Raw genomic sequence first — 18,215 nt, forward strand, 5'->3', positions numbered from 1 at the left:
AAATGATCATGTAGAGAGACGTTCGTTCATCTATCACAAAGGGAGTATATTGCAGGAGAAATATTTCGTCTGGTTTCTCAGTCTGTTTCCTAGTGCCGGTTTGAAGTTCCTGCATTTTTCATTGTAAAACCGGGTTGCAGCTAGTACATACCAATATATATGTATGGAGTGTTGTTTGCAACTGAAAAGGATCACTGTGTTCCCAAATAGCTAGGTGAAGGACGGTTTCACACACACTTATCTCTCAGAATTCAGCATTTGGAGAGACGTTCGTTCATCTTGCACAAAGTGAACCGGTTTCAGGAGTGACTTTTACTCTGGTTTATCAGTTGGTTTCCTAGTGCCGGTTTGAAGTTCTCTCAGTTTTCACTGTAAAACCGAGTTGGAGCTTGTACCTACCCATATAAATTTAAATAGTGGAGTTTTCAACTGAAAAGAAACTTTGTGTTCCCAACAAGCTAGGTGAAGGACGCCTTTCACACACATTTATCTCTCACAACTGAGCATGTGTAGAGACTTTCGTTCATCTAGCACAAAGGAACGGGTTGCTGGACTAACTTTACACTGGATTCTCAGTCTGTTTCCTATTGCCTTTTTAAAGTTCCTGCAATTTTCACTGTAAAAGCGATTTGGACCTTGTAACTGCCCTTATAGATGTATGGAGTAGTGTTTGCAACTGAAAAGAAACTGTTTTCACAACAAGCTAGGTGAAAGAAGGCATTCAATCACAATTATCTCTCACAACTGAGCATGTGGAGAGACGTTCGTTCATCTAGCACAAAGGGAACGGGTTGCAGGAGAGACTTATCCTCTGGTTTCTCAGTCTGTTTCCTAGTGCCCGTTTGAAGTTTCTGCAGTTTTCACTGTAAAACAGATTTGGTGCTAGTACCACCCCATATATATGTATGATTGGAGTTTGCAACTGAAAAGAAAATTTGTGTTCCCAACAAGCAAGGTGAAGGACGGCTTTCATTCACAATTATCTCTCACAACTGAGCATGTGGAGAGACGTTCGTTCATATAGCACAAATGGAACGGGTTTCAGGAGAGACATTTACTCTGATTTCTCAGTCTGTTTCCTAGTGCCGGTTTGAAGTTCCTGCAGTTTTCACTGTAAAACCGAGTTGGAGCTAGTACCTACCCATATAAATTTAATTAGTGGAGTTTGCAACTGAAAAGAAACTTTGTGTTCCCAACAAGATAGATGTAGGACGGCTTTCACATACACTTATCTCTCACACCTGAGCATGTGTAGAGACTTTCTTTCACCTAGCACAAAGGGAACGGCTTGCATGAGAAACTTTTACTCTGGTTTCTCAGTCTGTTTCCTTGTGCCAGTTTGAAGTTCCTGCAGTTTTCACTGTAAAAGGGAGTTGGAGCTGTACCTCCCCATATATATGTATGGATTGGAGTTTGCAACTGAAAAGAAACTTTGTGTTCCCAACAAGCTAGGTGAAGGACGGCTTTCACACACACTTATATCTCACAACTGAGCATGTGTAGAGACTTTCGTTCATCTAGCACAAAGAACGGGTTGCTGGACAAACTTTACACTGGATTCTCAGTCTTTTTCCTAGTGCCTTTTTGAAGTTCCTGCAATTTTCACTGTAAAGCGATTTGGACCTTGTAACTGCCCTTATAGATGTATGGAGTAGTGTATGCAACTGAAAAGAAACTGTTTCCCAACAAGCTAGTTGAAAGAAGGCATTCAATCACAAATATCTCTCACAACTGAGCATGTGGAGAGACGTTCGTTCATCTCGCACAAACGGAACAGGTTGCAGGAGAAACTTTTACTCTGGTTTCTCAGTCTGTTTTCTAGTGCCGGTTTGAAGTTCATGCAGTTTTCACTGTAAAACCGATTTGGAGCTTTTACATTCCCTTATAGATGTATGGAGTAGAGTATGCAACTGAAAAGAACTTTGTGTTCCCAACAAGCTACGTGAAGGACGGCTTTCAATCACAATTATCTCTCACAACTGGGCATGTGGAGAGACATTCGTTCATCTAACACAAAGGGAACGGTTTTCATTAGAGACTTTAACTCTGGATTCTCAGTCTGATTCCTAGTGCCGGTTTGAAGTTCCTGCAGTTTTCACTGTAAAACCGAGTTGGAGCTAGTACCTACCCATATAAATTTAATTATTGGAGTTTGCAACTGAAAAAAAATTTGTGTTCCCAAAAAGCTAAGTGAAGGACGTCTTTCACACACATTTATCTCTCACAACTGAGCATGTCTAGAGACATTATTTCACCTAACACAAAGGGAACGGGTTGCAGGAGAAACTTTTACTCTGGTTTCTCAGTCTGTTTCCTAGTGCCGGATTGAAGTTCCTGCAGTTTTCACTGTAATACCACTTTGGAGCCAGTACATCCCAATATATATGTATGGAGTGGTGTTTGCAACTGAAAAGGATCATTATGTTCCCAACAAGCTAGTTGAAGGACGGCTTTCACACAAACTTATCTCTCAGAACTGAGCAGGTGGAGAGACGTTCGTTCACTAACACAAATGGAACGGGTTTCTGGAGAGACTTTTACTCTGGTTTCTCAGTCTGTTTCGTAGTGCCTTTTTGAAGTTCCTGCAGTTTTCACTGTAAAACCGATTTGGAGCTTGAACTTTCCCTTATAGATATATGGAGTAGAGTATGCAACTGAAAAGAAATTTTGTGTTCCCAACATGCTAGGTGAAGTCGGCTTTCAATCACAATTAGCTCTCACAACTGAGCATGTGGAGAGACGTTCGTTCATCTAACACAAAAGAACGGGTTGCAGGAGAGACTTTTACTCTGCTTTCTCAGTCTGTTTCCTTGTGCCGGTTTGAATTTCCTGCAGTTTTCACTGTAAAACCTTGTTGGATCTATTACTACCCCATATAGATGTTTGTATTGGAGTTTGCAACTGAAAGAATCTCTGTATTCCCAACAAGCTATATGAAATACGGCTTTCACACACAATTATATCTGAGATCTGATCATGTGGAAAGACGTTCTTTCATCTAGCACAAAATGAACGGGTTGCTGGTGAAACTTTTACTCTGGTTTCACAGTCTGTTTCCTAGTGCCGGTTTGAAGATCATGCAGCTTTCACTATAAAACCGAGTTGAGGCAAATACCTCCCCATATATATGTATGGTGTGGAGTTTGCAACTGAAAAAAAACTTTGTGTTCCCAACAAGCTAGGTGAAGGACGGATTTCACACACACATATCTCTCAGAACTGAGCATGTGGAGATAAGTTCGCTCATCTAGCACAAAGGGAACGGGTTGCAGGAGAATCTTTTACTCTGGTTTCTCAGTCTTTTTCCTAGTGCCGTTTTGAATTTCCTGCAGTTTTCCCTTTAAAACCGATTTGGAGCTTTTATCTTCCCTTATAGATGTATGGAGTAGAGTATGAAACTGAAAAGAAACTTTGTGTTCTCAACAAGCTAGGTGAAGGACGGCTTTCAATCAGAATTATCTCACACAATTGAGCATGTGGAGAGACGATCGTTCATCTTGAACAAAGGAACGGTTTTCAGGAGTTAGTTTTACTCAGGTTTCTCAGTCTGTTTCCTAGTGCCGGTTTGAAGTTCCTGCAGTTTTCACTGTAAAACCGAGTTGGAGCTAGTACCTACCCATATAAATTTAATTAGTGGAGTTTGCAACTGAAAAGAAACTTTGTGTTTCCAACAAGCTAGGTGACGTACGGCTTTCACACACATTTAGCTCGCAGAACTGAGCATGTGGAGAGACGTCCGTTCATCTAGCACAAAGGGAACGTGTTGCAGGAGAAACTTTTACTCTTGTCTCTCAGTCTGTTTCCTAGTGCCTTTTTGAAGTTCCTGCAATTTTCACTGTAAAAGCTATGTGGACCTTGTACATGCCCTTATAGATGTATGGAGTAGATTATGCAACTGAAAATAAACTTTGTGTACCCAACATGCTAGGAGAAGGAAGGCATTCAATCACAATTATCTCTCACAACTGAGCATGTGGAGAGACGTTCGTTCATCTAGCACAAAGGGAACGGGTTGCAGGAGAGACTTTTACTCTGCTTTCTCAGTCTGTTTCCTTGTGCCGTTTTGAAGTTCCCGCAGTTTTCACTGTAAAACCGTGTTGCAACTAGTACATCCCAATATATATATATGGAGTGGTGTTTGCAACTGAAAAGGATCATTCTGTTCCAAAATATCTAGGTGAAGGACGGCTTTAACACTCACTAATTTCTCAGAACTGAGCATGTGGAGAGACGTTCGTTCATCTAGCACTAAAAGAACGGGTTGGAGGAGAACTTTAACTCTGGTTTCTCAGTCTGTTTCCTAGTGCCGGTTTTAAGTTCCTGCAGTTTTCACTGTAAAACCGAGTAGGAGCTAGTATCTACACATATATATGTATGGAGTGGAGTTTGCAACTGAAGAGAAATTTTGTGTTCTCAACAAGCTACTTGATGGATGGCTTACACACACATATTTCTCAGAACTGAGCATGTGGAGAGACGTTCGTTCATCTAGCACAAAGTAAATGGGTTGCAGTTGAGACTTTTACGCTGGTTTCTCAGTCTTTTTCCTAGTGCCGGTTTGAATTTCCTGCAGTTTTTTTAGTAAAACCGAGTTGGAGCTATTACATACCCATATACATATATGAATTGGAGTTTGCAAATGAAAAGAAACTTGTGTTCCCAACAATCTAATTGAAGTACGGCTTTCACACACACTTACCTCTCACAACTGAGCATGTGGAGAAACGTTCGTTCATTTGGCACAAATTGAACGTGTTGCAGGAGGAAATTTTACTCTGGTTTCTCAGTCTGTTTCCTATTGCCGGTTTGAAGTTCCTGCAGTTTTCACTGTAAACCCGGGTTGGAGCTAGAACCTCCCCATATAAATAGAAGTATTGCAGTTTGCAACTGAAAAGAATCTTTGTATTCCCAACAAGATAGTTGAAGAACGGCTTTCACACACAATTTTCTCTCACAACAGAGCATGTGGAGAGACGTTCGTTCACCTAGCAGAAAGGGAATGGGTTGCAGGGGAAACTTTTACTCTATTTACACAGTTTATTTCCTAATGCCGGTTTGAAGTTCCTGCAGTTTTCATTGTAAAAGAGAGTTGCAGCTAGTACATCCCAATATATATGTATGAAGTGTTGTTTGCAACTGAAAAGGATCATTGTGTTCCCAAATAGCTAGTTGAAGGACGGCTTTCACACACACTTATCTCTCAGAACTGAGCATGTGAAGAGACGTTCGTTCATCTAGCACAAAAGTATTGGTTTGCAGGAGAAACTTTTACTCTGGTTTCACAGTCTGTTTCCTAGTGCCGGTGTGAAGTTCCTGCATTTTTCACTGTAAAACCGAGTTGGAGATAGTACCTCCCCATATAGATGTTTGTAGTGGAGTTTGCAACTGAAAAGTATCTTGTGTTCCCAACAAGTTAGGTGAAGTACGGCTTTCACACACACTTACCTCTCACAACTGAGCATGGGGTGAGAATTTCCTTCATCTGGCACAAATGGAACGGGTTGCAGGAGGAACTTTTACTCTGGTTTCTCAGTCTGTTTCCAATTGCCGGTTTGAAGTTCCTGCAGTTTTCACTGTAAACCCGGGTTGGAGCTAGAACTTCCCCATATATTTCTAATTATTGGAGTTTGCAACTGAAATGAAACTTTGTGTTCCCAACAAGATAGTTGAAGAACGGCTTTCAATCACAATTATCTCTCACAACAGAGCATGTGGAAAGACGTTCGTTCACCTAGCAGAAAGGGAACGGGTTGCAGGGGAAAATTTTACTCTGGTTTCTCAGTCTGTTTCCTAATGCCGTTTTGAAGTTCCTGCAATTTTCATTGTAAAACCGGGTTGCAGCTAGTACATCCCAATATATATGTATGCAGTGTTGTTTGCAACTGTAAAGGATCATTGTGTTCCCAACTAGCTAGGTGAAATACGGCTTTCACACACACTTATCTCTCAGAACTGAGCATGTGAAGAGACGTTCGTTCATGTAGCACAAAAGTATTGGTTTGCAGGAGAAACTATTACCCTGCTTTCACAGTCTGTTTCCTAGTGCCGGTGTGAAGTTCCTGCAGTTTTCTCTGTAAAAGAATTTTGGAGCTAGTACCTCCCATTTATATATATGGAGTGGAGTTTGCAACTGAAAAGAAACTTTGTGTTCCCAACAAGCTTGGTGAAGGACGGCTTTCACACACACATATCTCTCAGATATGAGCAAGTGGGGAGACGTTCGTTCATCTAGCACAAAGGGAACGGGTTGCAGGAGAAACTCTTACTCTGGTTTCTCAGTCTGTTTCCTATTGCCGGGTTGTAGTTCCTGCAGTTTTCACTGTAAAAACGATTTGGAGCTTTTAACTTCCCTTATAGTTGTATGGAGTAGAGTATGCAACTGAAAAGAATCTTTGTGTTCCCAACAAGCTAGGTGAAGGACGGTTTTCAATCACAATTATCTTTCACAACTGAGCATGTGGAGAGACGTTCGTTCATCTAGCACAAATGGAACGGATTTCAGGAGAGACTTTTAATATGGTTTCTCAGTCTGTTTACTAGTGCTGGTTTGAAGTTTCTGCAGTTTTCACTGTACAAACGAGTTGGAGCTTTTACCTACCCATATAAATTTAATTAGTGGTGTTTTCAACTGAAAAGAAACTTTGTGTTCCCAACAATTTAGGTGAAGGACGCCTTTCACACACACATATCTCTCAGAACTGAACATGTGGAGAGGCGTTCTTTCATCTAGCACAAAGGGAACGGGTTGCAGTAGAAACTTTTACACTGGTTTCTCAGTCTGTTTCCTAGTGCCTTTTTGAATTTCCTGCAATTTTCACTGTAAAATCGAGTTGGACCTTGTACCTGCCCTTATAATTTTATGGAGAATTGTATGCAACTGGAAAGATACATTGTGTTCCCAACAAGCTAGGTGAAGTACGACTTTCACACAGAATTACCACTCACAACTGAGCATGTGGAGAAACGTTCGTTCACATAGCACAAAGGGAACGGGTTGCAGGTGAAACTATTACTCTGGTTTCTCAGTCTGTTTCCTAGTGCCGGTTTGAATTTCCTGAACTTTTCACTGTAAAACATGGTTGGAGCTAGTACACCACAATTTATATGTATGGAGTGGAGTTTGCAACTGAAAGGATCATTGTGTTCCCAACAAGCTTGATGAAGGTCGGCTTTCACACACACTTATCTCTCAGATCTGAGCATGTGGAGAGACGTTCGTTCATCTAGCGCAATAGTAAAGGGATGCAGGAGAAACTTTTACTCTGGTTTCACAGTTTGTTTCCTAGTGCCGGTTTGAATTTCCTCCACTTTTCACTGTAATACCGAGTTGGAGCTAGTACTTCCCCATATATATGTATGAAGTGGAGTTTGCTACTGAAAAGTAGCTTTGTGTTCCCAACAAGCTAGGTGAAGGACGGCATTCACACACACATATCTCTCAGAACTGATAATGTGGAGAGACGTTCGCTCATCTAGCACAAAAGGAACGGTTTGCAGGAGAAACTTTTCTATGGTTTCTCAGTCTGTTTCCTAGTGCCGGTTTGAAATTCCTGCATTTTTAACTGTAAAACCGATTTGGAGCTTGAACCGTCCCTTATAGATGTATGGAGTAGAGTATGCAACTGAAAAGAAACTTTGTGTTCCGAACAAGCTAAGTGAAGGAAGGCTTTCAATCACAAATATCTCTCACAACTGAGCATGTGGAGAGACGTTCTTTCATCTAGCACAATGGGAACGGGTTGCAGGAGAGACTTTTAATCTGGTTTCTCAGTCTGTTTCCTAGTGCCGTTTTGAAGTTTCTGCAGTTTTCATTGTAAAACAGGGTTGCAGCTAGTACATCACAATATATATATATGGGGTGTTGTGTGCAACTGAGAAAGATCATTGTATTCCCAACTAGCTAGGTGAAGGAAGGCTTTCACACACACTTATCTCTCAGAACTGAGCATGTGGAGAGAAGTTCGTTCATCTAGCAGAAAAGGAACTGTTTGCAGTAGAAACATTTACTGTGTTTTCTCAATTTGTTTCCTAGTGCCGGTTTGAAGTTCCTGCCATTTTCACTGTAAAACGGTGTTGGATCTATTACTTCCCCATATAGATGTTTGTAGTGGAGTTTGCAACTGAAAAGAAATTTTGTGTTCCCAAAAAGCTAGGTGAATTACGGCTTTCACACACACTCACCTCTTACAACTGAGCATGTGGAGAAACGTTCGTTCATCTAGCAGAAATGGAACGGGTTGCAGGAGGAACTTTTACTCTGGTTTCTCAGTCTGTTTCCTATTGCCTGTTTGAAGTTCCTGCAATTTTCACTGTAATAACGAGTTGGAGCTAGTACCTCCATATATAAATATAATTAGTGGAGTTGCAACTGAAAAGAAACTTTGTGTTCCCAACAAGCTAGGTGAAGAACGGCTTTCACTCACACTTTTCTCTCACAAGAGAGCATGTGGAGAGACGTTCATTCACATAGCACAAAGGGAATGGTTTGCAGGGGAAACTTTTACTCTGTTTTCTCAGTCTGTTTCCTAGTGCCGTTTTGAAGTTCCTTCAGTTTTCACTGTAAAACAGGGTTGGAGATAATACATCCCAATATATATTTATGGAGTGTTGTTTGCACCTGAAAAGGATCATTGTGTTCCCAACAAGCTAGTTGAATTTCGGCTTTCACACACAATTTTCATTCAAAACTGAGAATGTGGAAAGACGTTCGTTCATCTAGCAGAAAAGTATTGGTTTGCAGGAGAAACTTGTACTCTGGTTTCACAGTCTGTTTCCTAGTGCCGGTTTGAATTTCCTGCAGTTTTCACTGTAAAACCGAGTTGGAGCTAGTACCTCCCCATATATATGTATGGAATGGATTTTGAATCTGAAAAGAAACTTTGTGTTCCCAACAAGCTTTGTGAAGGACGGCTTTCACACACACATATCTCTCAGATATGAGCAAGTGGGGAGACGTTTGTTCATCTAGCACAAAGGGAACAGGTTGCAGGAGAAACTTCTAATCTGGTTTCTCAGTCTGTTTCCTATTGCCGGGTTGTAGCTCCTGCAGTTTTCACTGTAAAAACGATTTGGAGCTTTTAACTTCCCTTATAGTTGTATGGAGTAGAGTATGCAACTGAAAAGAATCTTTGTGTTCCCAACAAGCTAGGTGAAGGACGGCTTTCAATCACAATTATCTCTCACAACTAAGCATGTGGAGAGACGTTCGTTCATCTAGCACCAAGGGAAAGGGTTTCAGAAGAGAATTTTACTCTGGTTTCTCAGTGTGTTTCCTAGTGCCGGTTTGAAGTTCCTGCAGTTTTTACTGTAAAACACTGTTGGATCTATTACTTCCCCATATAGATGTTTGTAGTGGAGTTTGCAACTGAAATAAACTTGTGTTCCCAACAATCTAGGTGAAGTACGGCTTTCACACACACTTATCTCTCACAACTGAGCATGTGGAGAAACGTTCGTTCATCTAGCACAAATGGAACGGGTTGCAGGAGGAACTTTTACTCTGGCTTCTCATACTGTTTCCTAGTGCCGGTTTGAAGTTCCTGCAATCTTCATTGTAAAACCGGGTTGCAGCTATTACATCACAATATATATGTATGGAGTGACGTTTGCAAATGAAAAGGATCATTGTGTTCCCAACTAGCTAGTTTAAGGACGGATTACACCCACACTTATCTCTCAGAAATGAGCATGTGGAGAGACTTTCGTTCACCAAGCACAAAGGGAACGGTTTGCAGGAGAAACTTTAACTCTGGTTTCTCAGTCTCTTTCCTAGTGCCGGGATGAAGTTCCTCCAGTTTTCACTGTAAAATGGATTTGGAGCTTGAACCTTCCATTATAGATATATGGAGTAGAGTATGCAAGTGAAAAGAATCTTTGTGTTCCCAACAAGCTAGGTGAAGGACGGTTTTCAATCACAATTATCTCTCACAACTGAGCATGTGGAGAGACTTTCGTTCATCTAGCACAAATGGAACGGTTTACAGGAGAGACTTTTAATCTGGTTTCTCAGTCTGTTTACTAGTGCCGGTTTGAAGTTCCTGCAGTTTTCACTGTACAAACGAGTTGGAGCTTTTACCTACCCATATAAATTTAATTAGTGGAATTTGCAACTTAAAAGAAACTTTGTGTTCCCAACAAGTTAAGTGAAGGACGCCTTTCACACACAAATATCTCTCAGAACTGAACATGTGGAGAGACGTTCATTCATCTAGCACAAAGGGAACGGGTTGCAGTACAAACTTTTACACTGGTTTCTCAGTCTGTTTCCTAGTTCCTTTTTGAAGTTCCTGCAATTTTCACTGTAAAATCGAGTTGGACCTTGTACCTGCCCTTATAATTTTATGGAGAATAGTATGCAACTGAAAAGAAACATTGTGCTCCCAACAAGCTAGGTGAAGTACGGCTTTCACACACAATTACCACTCACAACTGAGCATGTGGAGAAACGTTCGTTCATCTAGCACAAATGGAACGGGTTGCAGGAGGAACTTTTACTCTGGGTTCTCAGTCTGTTTCCTATTGCCGGTTTGAAGTTCCTGCAGTTTTCACTGTAAAACCTGGTTGGAACTAGTACCTACCAATATATATGTATGAATTGGTGTTTGCAACTGAAAAGGATCATTGTGTTCCCAACTAGCTAGGTGAAGTACGGCATTTACACACAATTATCTCTCAGAACTGAGCATGTGAAGAGACGTTCGTTCATCTAGCACAAAGTATTGGGTTGCAGGAGAGACTTTTACTCTCGTTTCACAGTCTATTTCCTAGTGCCAGTTGAAAGTTCCTGCAGATTTCACTGTAAAACTGATTTGGAGCTATTACCGCCCCATAAATATGTATGGAGTGGAGTTTGCAACTGAAAAGTTCTTTGTGTTCCAACAAGCTAGTTGAAGGAAGGCTTTCACACACACATATCTCTCAGAACTGAGCATGTGGAGAGACGTTCGTTCACCTAGCACAAAGGAACTTGTTGCAAGGGAAACTTTTACTCTGGTTTCTCAGTCTGTTTTCTAGTGCCGGTTTGAATTTCCTGCAGTTTTCACTGTAAAACCGATATGGAGCTTTTACCTTCCCTTATAGATGTATGGAGTAGAGTATGCAACTGAAAAGAACTTTGTGTTCCCAACAAGCTACGTGAAGGACGGCTTTCAATCACAATTATTTCTCACAACTGGACATGTGGAGAGACATTCGTTCATCTAACACAAAGGGAACGGATTTCATTAGAGACTTTTACTCTGGTTTCTCAGTCTGATTCCTAGTGCCGGTTTGAAGTTCCTGCAGTTTTCACTGTAAAACTGAGTTGGATCTAGTACCTACCCATATAAATTTAATTATTGGAGTTTGCAACTGAAAAGAAGTTTGTGTTCCCAACAAGCTAAGTGAAGGACGGTTTTCACACACAATTATCTCTCACAACTGAGCATGTGTAGAGACATTATTTCACCTAACACAAAGGGAACGGTTTGCAGGAGAAACTTTTACTCTGGTTTCTCAGTCTGTTTCCTAGTGCCGGATTGAAGTTCCTGCAGTTTTCTCTGTAATACAACGTTGGAGTTAGTACATCCCAATATATATGTATGGAGTGGTGTTTGCAACTGTAAAGGTTCATTATGTTCCCAACAAGTTAGTTGAAGGACGGCTTTCACACAAAATTATCTCTCAGAACTGAGCAGGTGGAGAGAAGTTCGTTCATCTAACACAAATGGAACGGGTATCAGGAGAGACTTTTACTCTGGTTTCTCAGTCTGTTTCGTAGTGCCTTTTTGAAGTTCCTGCAATTTTCACTGTAAATCCGACTAGGAGCTAGTATCTACCCATATATAAGTATGGAGTAGAGTTTGCAACTGAAACGAAACTTTGTGTTCCCAACAAGCTAGTTGATGGACGGCTTACACACACATATCTCTCAGAACTGAGCATGTGGAGAGACGTTCGTTCATCTAGCACAAAGTAAATTGGTTGCAGTTGAGACATTCACTCTGGATTCTCAGACTGTTTCCTAGTGCCGGTTTTAATTTTCTGCAGTTTTCTCTGTAAAACCGAGTTGGAGCTATTACATACCCATATACATATATGAATTAGAGTTTGCAAATGAAAAGAAACTTTGTATTTCCAACAAGCTAAGTGAAGGATGGCTTTCAAACACACTTATCTCTCAGAAATGATCATGTGGAGAGACGTTTGTTCATCTATCACAAAGGGAATATGTTGCAGGAGAAATATTTCCTCTGGTTTCTCAGTCTGTTTCCTAGTGCCGGTTTGAAGTTCCTGCATTTTTCATTGTAAAACCGGGTTGCAGCTAGTACATACCAATATATATGTATGGAGTGTTGTTTGCAACTGAAAAGGATCATTGTGTTCCCAAATAGCTAGGTGAAGAACGGTTTCACACACACTTATCTCTCAAAATTGAGCATGTGGAGAGACGTTCGTTCATCTAGCACAAAGGGAACCGTTTTCAGGAGAGACTTTTACACTGGTTTCTCAGTCTGTTTCCTAGTGCCGGTTATCCTGCAGTTATCACTGTAAAACCGTGTTGGAGCTTGAACTTTCCCTTATAGATTTATGGAGTAGAGTATGCAACTGAAAAGAAACTTTGTGTTCCCAACATGCTAGGTGAAGTCGGCTTTCAGTCACAATTAGCTCTCACAACTGAGCATGTGGAGAGACGTTCGTTCATCTAGCACAAATGGAACGGGTTGCAGGACAGACTTTTTCTCTAATTTCTCAGCCTGTTTCCTTGTGCCGGTTTGAATTTCCTGCAGTTTTCACTGTAAGACCGTGTTGGATCTATTACTACCCCATATAGATGTTTGTAGTGGAGTTAGCAACTGAAAAGAATCTTTGTATTCCCAACAATCTATATGAAATACGGCTTTCACACACAATTATCTCTGAGATCTGAGCATGTGGAGAGAAGTTCTTTCATCTAGCACAAAAGGAACAGGTTGCTGGTGAAACATTTACTCTGGTTTCACAGTCTGTTTCCTAGTGCCGGTTTGAAGATCCTGCAGCTTTCACTGTAAAACCGAGTTGGAGTGAATACCTCCCCATACGTATGTATGGTGTGGATTTTGCAACTGAAAAGAAACTTTGTGTTCCCAACAAGCTAGTTGAAGGACGGATTTCACACACACATATCTCTCAGAACTGAGCATGTGGTGATAAGTTCGCTTATCTGGCACAAAGGGAACGGGTTGCAGGAGAAACTTTTACTCTGGTTTCTCAGTCTGTTTCCTAGTGCCGTTTTGAAGTTCCTGCAGTTTTCCCTTTAAAACCGAATTGGAGCTTTTACCTTCCCTTACAGATGTATGGATTAGAGTAGGAAACTGAAAAGAAACTTTGTGTTCCCAACAAGCTAGGTGAAGGACGGCTTTCAATCACACTTATCTCACACAATTGAGCATGTGGAGAGACTTTCGTTCATCTTGCACAAAGGGAACGGGTTTCAGGAGTGACTTTTACTCAGGTTTCTCAGTCTGGTTCCTATTGCCGTTTTGAATTTCCTGCAGTTTTCACTGTAAAACTGAGTTGGAGCTAGTAACTACCCATATAAATTTAATTAGTGGAGTTTGCAACTGAAAACAACTTTGTGTTCCCAACAAGCTAGGTGAAGGCGGCTTTCACACACACATATCTCTCAGAACTGAGCATGTGGAGAGACGTTCGTTCATCTAGCACAAAGGGAACGGGTTGCAGGAGAGACTTTTTCTCTACTTTCTCAGCCTGTTTCCTTGTGCCGGTTTGAATTTCCTGCAATTTTTCACTGTAATACCGTGTTGGATCTATTACTACACCATATAGATGTTTGTAGTGGAGTTTGCAACTGAAAAGAATCTTTGTATTCCCAACAATCTATATGAAATACGGCTTTCACACACAATTATCTCTGAGATCTGAGCATGTGGAGAGACGTTCTTTCATCTAGCACAAAAGAAACGGGTTGCTAGTGAAACATTTACTCTGGTTTCACAGTCTGTTTCCTAGTGCCGGATTGATGATCCTGCAGCTTTCACTGTAAAACCGAGTTGGAGCTAATACCTCCCCATATGTATATATGGTGTGGAGTTTGCAACTGAAAAGAAACTTTGTGTTCCCAACAAGCTAGTTGAAGGACGGATTTCACACACACATATCTCTCAGAAATGAGCATGTGGTGATAAGTTCGCTTATCTGGCACAAAGGGAACGGGTTGCAGGAGAAACTTTTACTCTGGTTTCTCAGTCTGTTTCCTAGTGCCGTTTTGTACTTCATGCAGTTTTCCCTTAAAAACCGATTTGGAGCTTTTACCTTCCCTTATAGATATATGGATTAGAGTATGAATCTGAAAAGAAACTTTGTGTTCCCAACAAGCTAGGTGAAGGATGGCTTTCAATCACACTTATCTCACACAATTGAGCATGTGGAGAGACGTTCGTTCATCTTGCACAAAGGGAACTGGTTTCAGGATTGACTTTTACTCAGGTTTCTCAGTCTGGTTCCTATTGCCGTTTTGAATTTCCTGCAGTTTTCACTGTAAAACCGAGTTGGAGCTAGTAACTACCCATATAAATTTAATTAGTGGAGTTTGCAACTGAAAAGAAACTTTGTTTTCCCAACAAGCTAGTTGAAGGGCGGCTTTCACACACACTTATGTCTCACAACTGAGGATAAGGAGAGACGTTCGTTCATTTTGAACAAAAGGAATGGTTGGCAGGAAAACTTTTACTCTGGTTTCTCAGTCTGTTTCCTAGTGCTGGCATGAAATTCCTGCAGTTTTCACTTTAAAATCGATTAGGAGCTATTACCTCGCCATATAATTGTAAATATTTGAGTTTGCAACTTAAAAGAATCTTTGTATTCCCAACAAGCTATATGAATTACGGCTTTCACACACAATTATCTCTGAGATCTGAGTATGTGGAGAGACGTTCTTTCATCTAGCACAAAAGGAACGGGTTGCAGTTGAAACTTTTACTCTGGTTTCACAGTCTGTTTCCTAGTGCCGGTTTGAAAATCCTGCAGCTTTCACTGTAAAACCGAGTTGGAGCTAATACCTCCCCATATATATGTATGGTGTGGAGTTTGCAACTGAATAGAAACTTTGTGTTTCCATCAAGCTAGGTGAAGGACGGATTTCACACACACATATCTCTCAGAACTGAGCATGTGGAGAGACGTTCGTTCATCTAGCACAAAGGGAACGGGTTGCAGGGGAAACTTTTACTCTGTTTTCTCAGTCTGTTTCCTAGTGCCGGTTTGAAGTTCCTCCAGATTTCACTGCAAAACCGATTTGGAGCTTGTACATTCCCTTATAGATATATGGAGTGGAGTATGCAACTGAAAAGAATCATTGTGTTCCCAACAAGCGAGGTGAAGGACAGCTTTCAATCACTATTTTCCCTCACAAATGAGCATGTGGAGAGGCGTTCGTTCATCTAGCACAAAGGGAACGTGTTGCAGGAGAGACTTTTCCTCTGGTTTCTCAGTCTATCTCCTAGTGCCGGTTTGAAGTTCCTGCAGTTTTCACTGTAAAACCGATTTGTTGCTAGTACCACCCCTATATATGTATGGATTGGAGATTGCAACTGAAAAGAAACTTGTGTTCCCAACAACCTACGTGAAGGACGGCTTTAATTCACAATTATCTCTCACAACTGAGCATGTGGAGAGACGTTCGTTCATCTAGCATATAGGGAACGGTTATCAGGAGAGAATTTTACTCTGGTTTCTCAGTCTGTTTCCTAGTGCCGGGTTGAAGTTCCTGCAGTTTTCACTGTAAAACCGAGTTGGAGCTAGTACCTACCCATATAAATTTAATTAGTGGAGTTTGCAACTGAAAAGAATCTTTCTGTTCCCAAGAAGCTCGGTGAAGGACGGCTTTCACACACACTTAACTCTCACAACTGAGCATGTGTAGAGACTTTCTTTCACCTAGCACAATGGGAACAGTTTGCATGAGAAAGTTTTACTCTGGTTTCTCAGTCTGTTTCCTAGTGCCTTTTTGAAGTTCCTGCAGATTTCACTGTAAAACCGAGTTGGAGCTAATACCTCCCCATATATATGTATGGTGTGGAGTTTGCAACTGAAAAGAAATTTTTTTGTTCCCATCAAGCTAGGTGAAGTACGGATTTCACACACAAATATCTCTCAGAACTGAGCATGTGGAGAGACGTGCGTTCATCTAGCACAAAGGAACGGGTTGCAGGAGAAACTTTTACTCTGGTTTCTCAGTCTGTTTCCTAGTGCCGGTTTGAAGTTCCTGAGATTTCTCTGCAAAACCGATTTGGAGCTTGTACTTTCCCTTATAGATATATGGAGTGGAGTATGCAACTGAAAAGAATCATTGTGTTCCCAACAAGCGAGGTGAAGGACGGTTTCAATCACTATTTTCCCTCACAAATGAGCATGTGGAGGGGCGTTCGTTCATCTAACACAAAGGGAACGTGTTGCAGGAGAGAATTTTACTCTGCTTTCTCAGTCTGTTTCCTAGAGCCGTTTTGAAGTTCCTGCAGTTTTCAGTGTAAAACCGTGTTGGATATACTAATTCCCCATATAGATGTTTGTAGTGGAGTTTGCCACTGAAAAGAAACTTTGTGTTCCCAACAAGCTAAGTGAAGTACGGCTTTCACACACACTTATCTCTCAGAACTGAGCATGTGGAGAGACGTTCGTTCGTCTAGCAGAAAAATAACAGGTTGCAGGAGAAACTTTTACTCTGGTTTCACAGTCTGTTTCCAAGTGCCGTTTTGAATTTCCTGCTGTTTTCACTGTAAAACCGAGTTGGTGCTAGTACTTTCCATATATATGTATGAAGTGGAGTTTGCAACTGAAAAGAAACATTGTGATCCCAACAAGCTAGGTGAAGGACGGCTTTCACATACATATATCTCTCAGAACTGAGCATGTGAAGACACGTTCGTTCATCTAGCACAAAAAGAACGGGTTGCAGGGGATATATTTACTCTGGTTTTTCAGTCTGTTTCCTAGTGCCTTTTTGATGTTCCTGCAATTTTCACTGTAAAAGCGATTTGGACCTTGTAACTGCCCGTATAGATGTATGGAGTAGAGTATTCAACTGAAAAGAAACTGTTTTCCCAACAAGCTAGGTGAAAGAAGGCATTCAATCACAATTATCTCTCACAACTGAGCATGTGGAGAGACGTTCGTTCATCTAGAACAAGGGGAACGGTTTTCAGGAGAGACATTTACTCTGGGTTTTCAGTCTGTTTCCTAGTGCCGGTTTGAAGTTCCTGCAGTTTTCTCTGTAAAACCGAGTTGGAGCTAGAACCTACCCATATAAATTTAATTACTGGAGTTTGCAACTGAAAAGAAACTTTGTGTTCCCAACAAGATAGGTGAAGGACGGCTTTCACACACACTTACCTCTCACAACTGAGCATGTGTAGAGACTTTCTTTCACCTAGCACAAAGGGAACGTTTTGCAGGAGAAACTTTTCCCTGGTTTCTCAGTCTGTTTCCTAGTGCCGGTTTGAAGTTCCGGCAGTTTTCATTGTAAAACCGATTTGGAACTTGAACATTCCCTTATAGATGTATGGAGTAGAGTATGCAACTGAAAAGGAACTTTGTGTTCCCAACATTCTAGGTGAAGTCGGCTTTCAATCACAATTAGCTCTAACAACTGAGCATGTGGAGAGACGGTCGTTCATCTAGCACAATGGAAACTGGTTGCAGGAGAGACTTTTACTTCTCTTTCACAGTCTGTTTCCTAGTGCCGGTTTGAAAATCCTGTATCTTTCACTGTAAAACCGAGTTGGAGCTAATAACACCCCATATATATGTATGGTGTGGAGATTGCAACTGAAAAGAATCTTTGTGTTCCCATCAAGCTAGGTGAAGGACGGATTTCACACACACATATCTCTCAGAACTGAGCATGTGGAGAGACGTTCGTTCATCTAGCACAATGGAACGGGTTGCAGGAGAAACTTTTATTCTGGTTTCTCAGTCTGTTTCATAGTGCCGGTTTGAAGTTCCTGCAATTTTCACTCTAAAAGCGATTTGGATCTTGTACATGCCCTTATAGATGTATGGAGTAGATTATGCAACTGAAAATAAACTTTGTGTACCCAACATGCTAGATGAAGGATGGCTTTCAATCACAATTATCTCTCACAACTGAGCATGTGGAGAGACGTTCGTTCATCTAGCACAAAGGGAACGGGTTGCAGGGAGACTTTTACTCTGCTTTCTCAGTCTGTTTCCTTGTGCCG

The sequence above is a fragment of the Camelus ferus genome, chromosome 9 (assembly GCF_009834535.1).
Source record: "Camelus ferus isolate YT-003-E chromosome 9, BCGSAC_Cfer_1.0, whole genome shotgun sequence".
NCBI lineage: Eukaryota > Metazoa > Chordata > Mammalia > Artiodactyla > Camelidae > Camelus > Camelus ferus.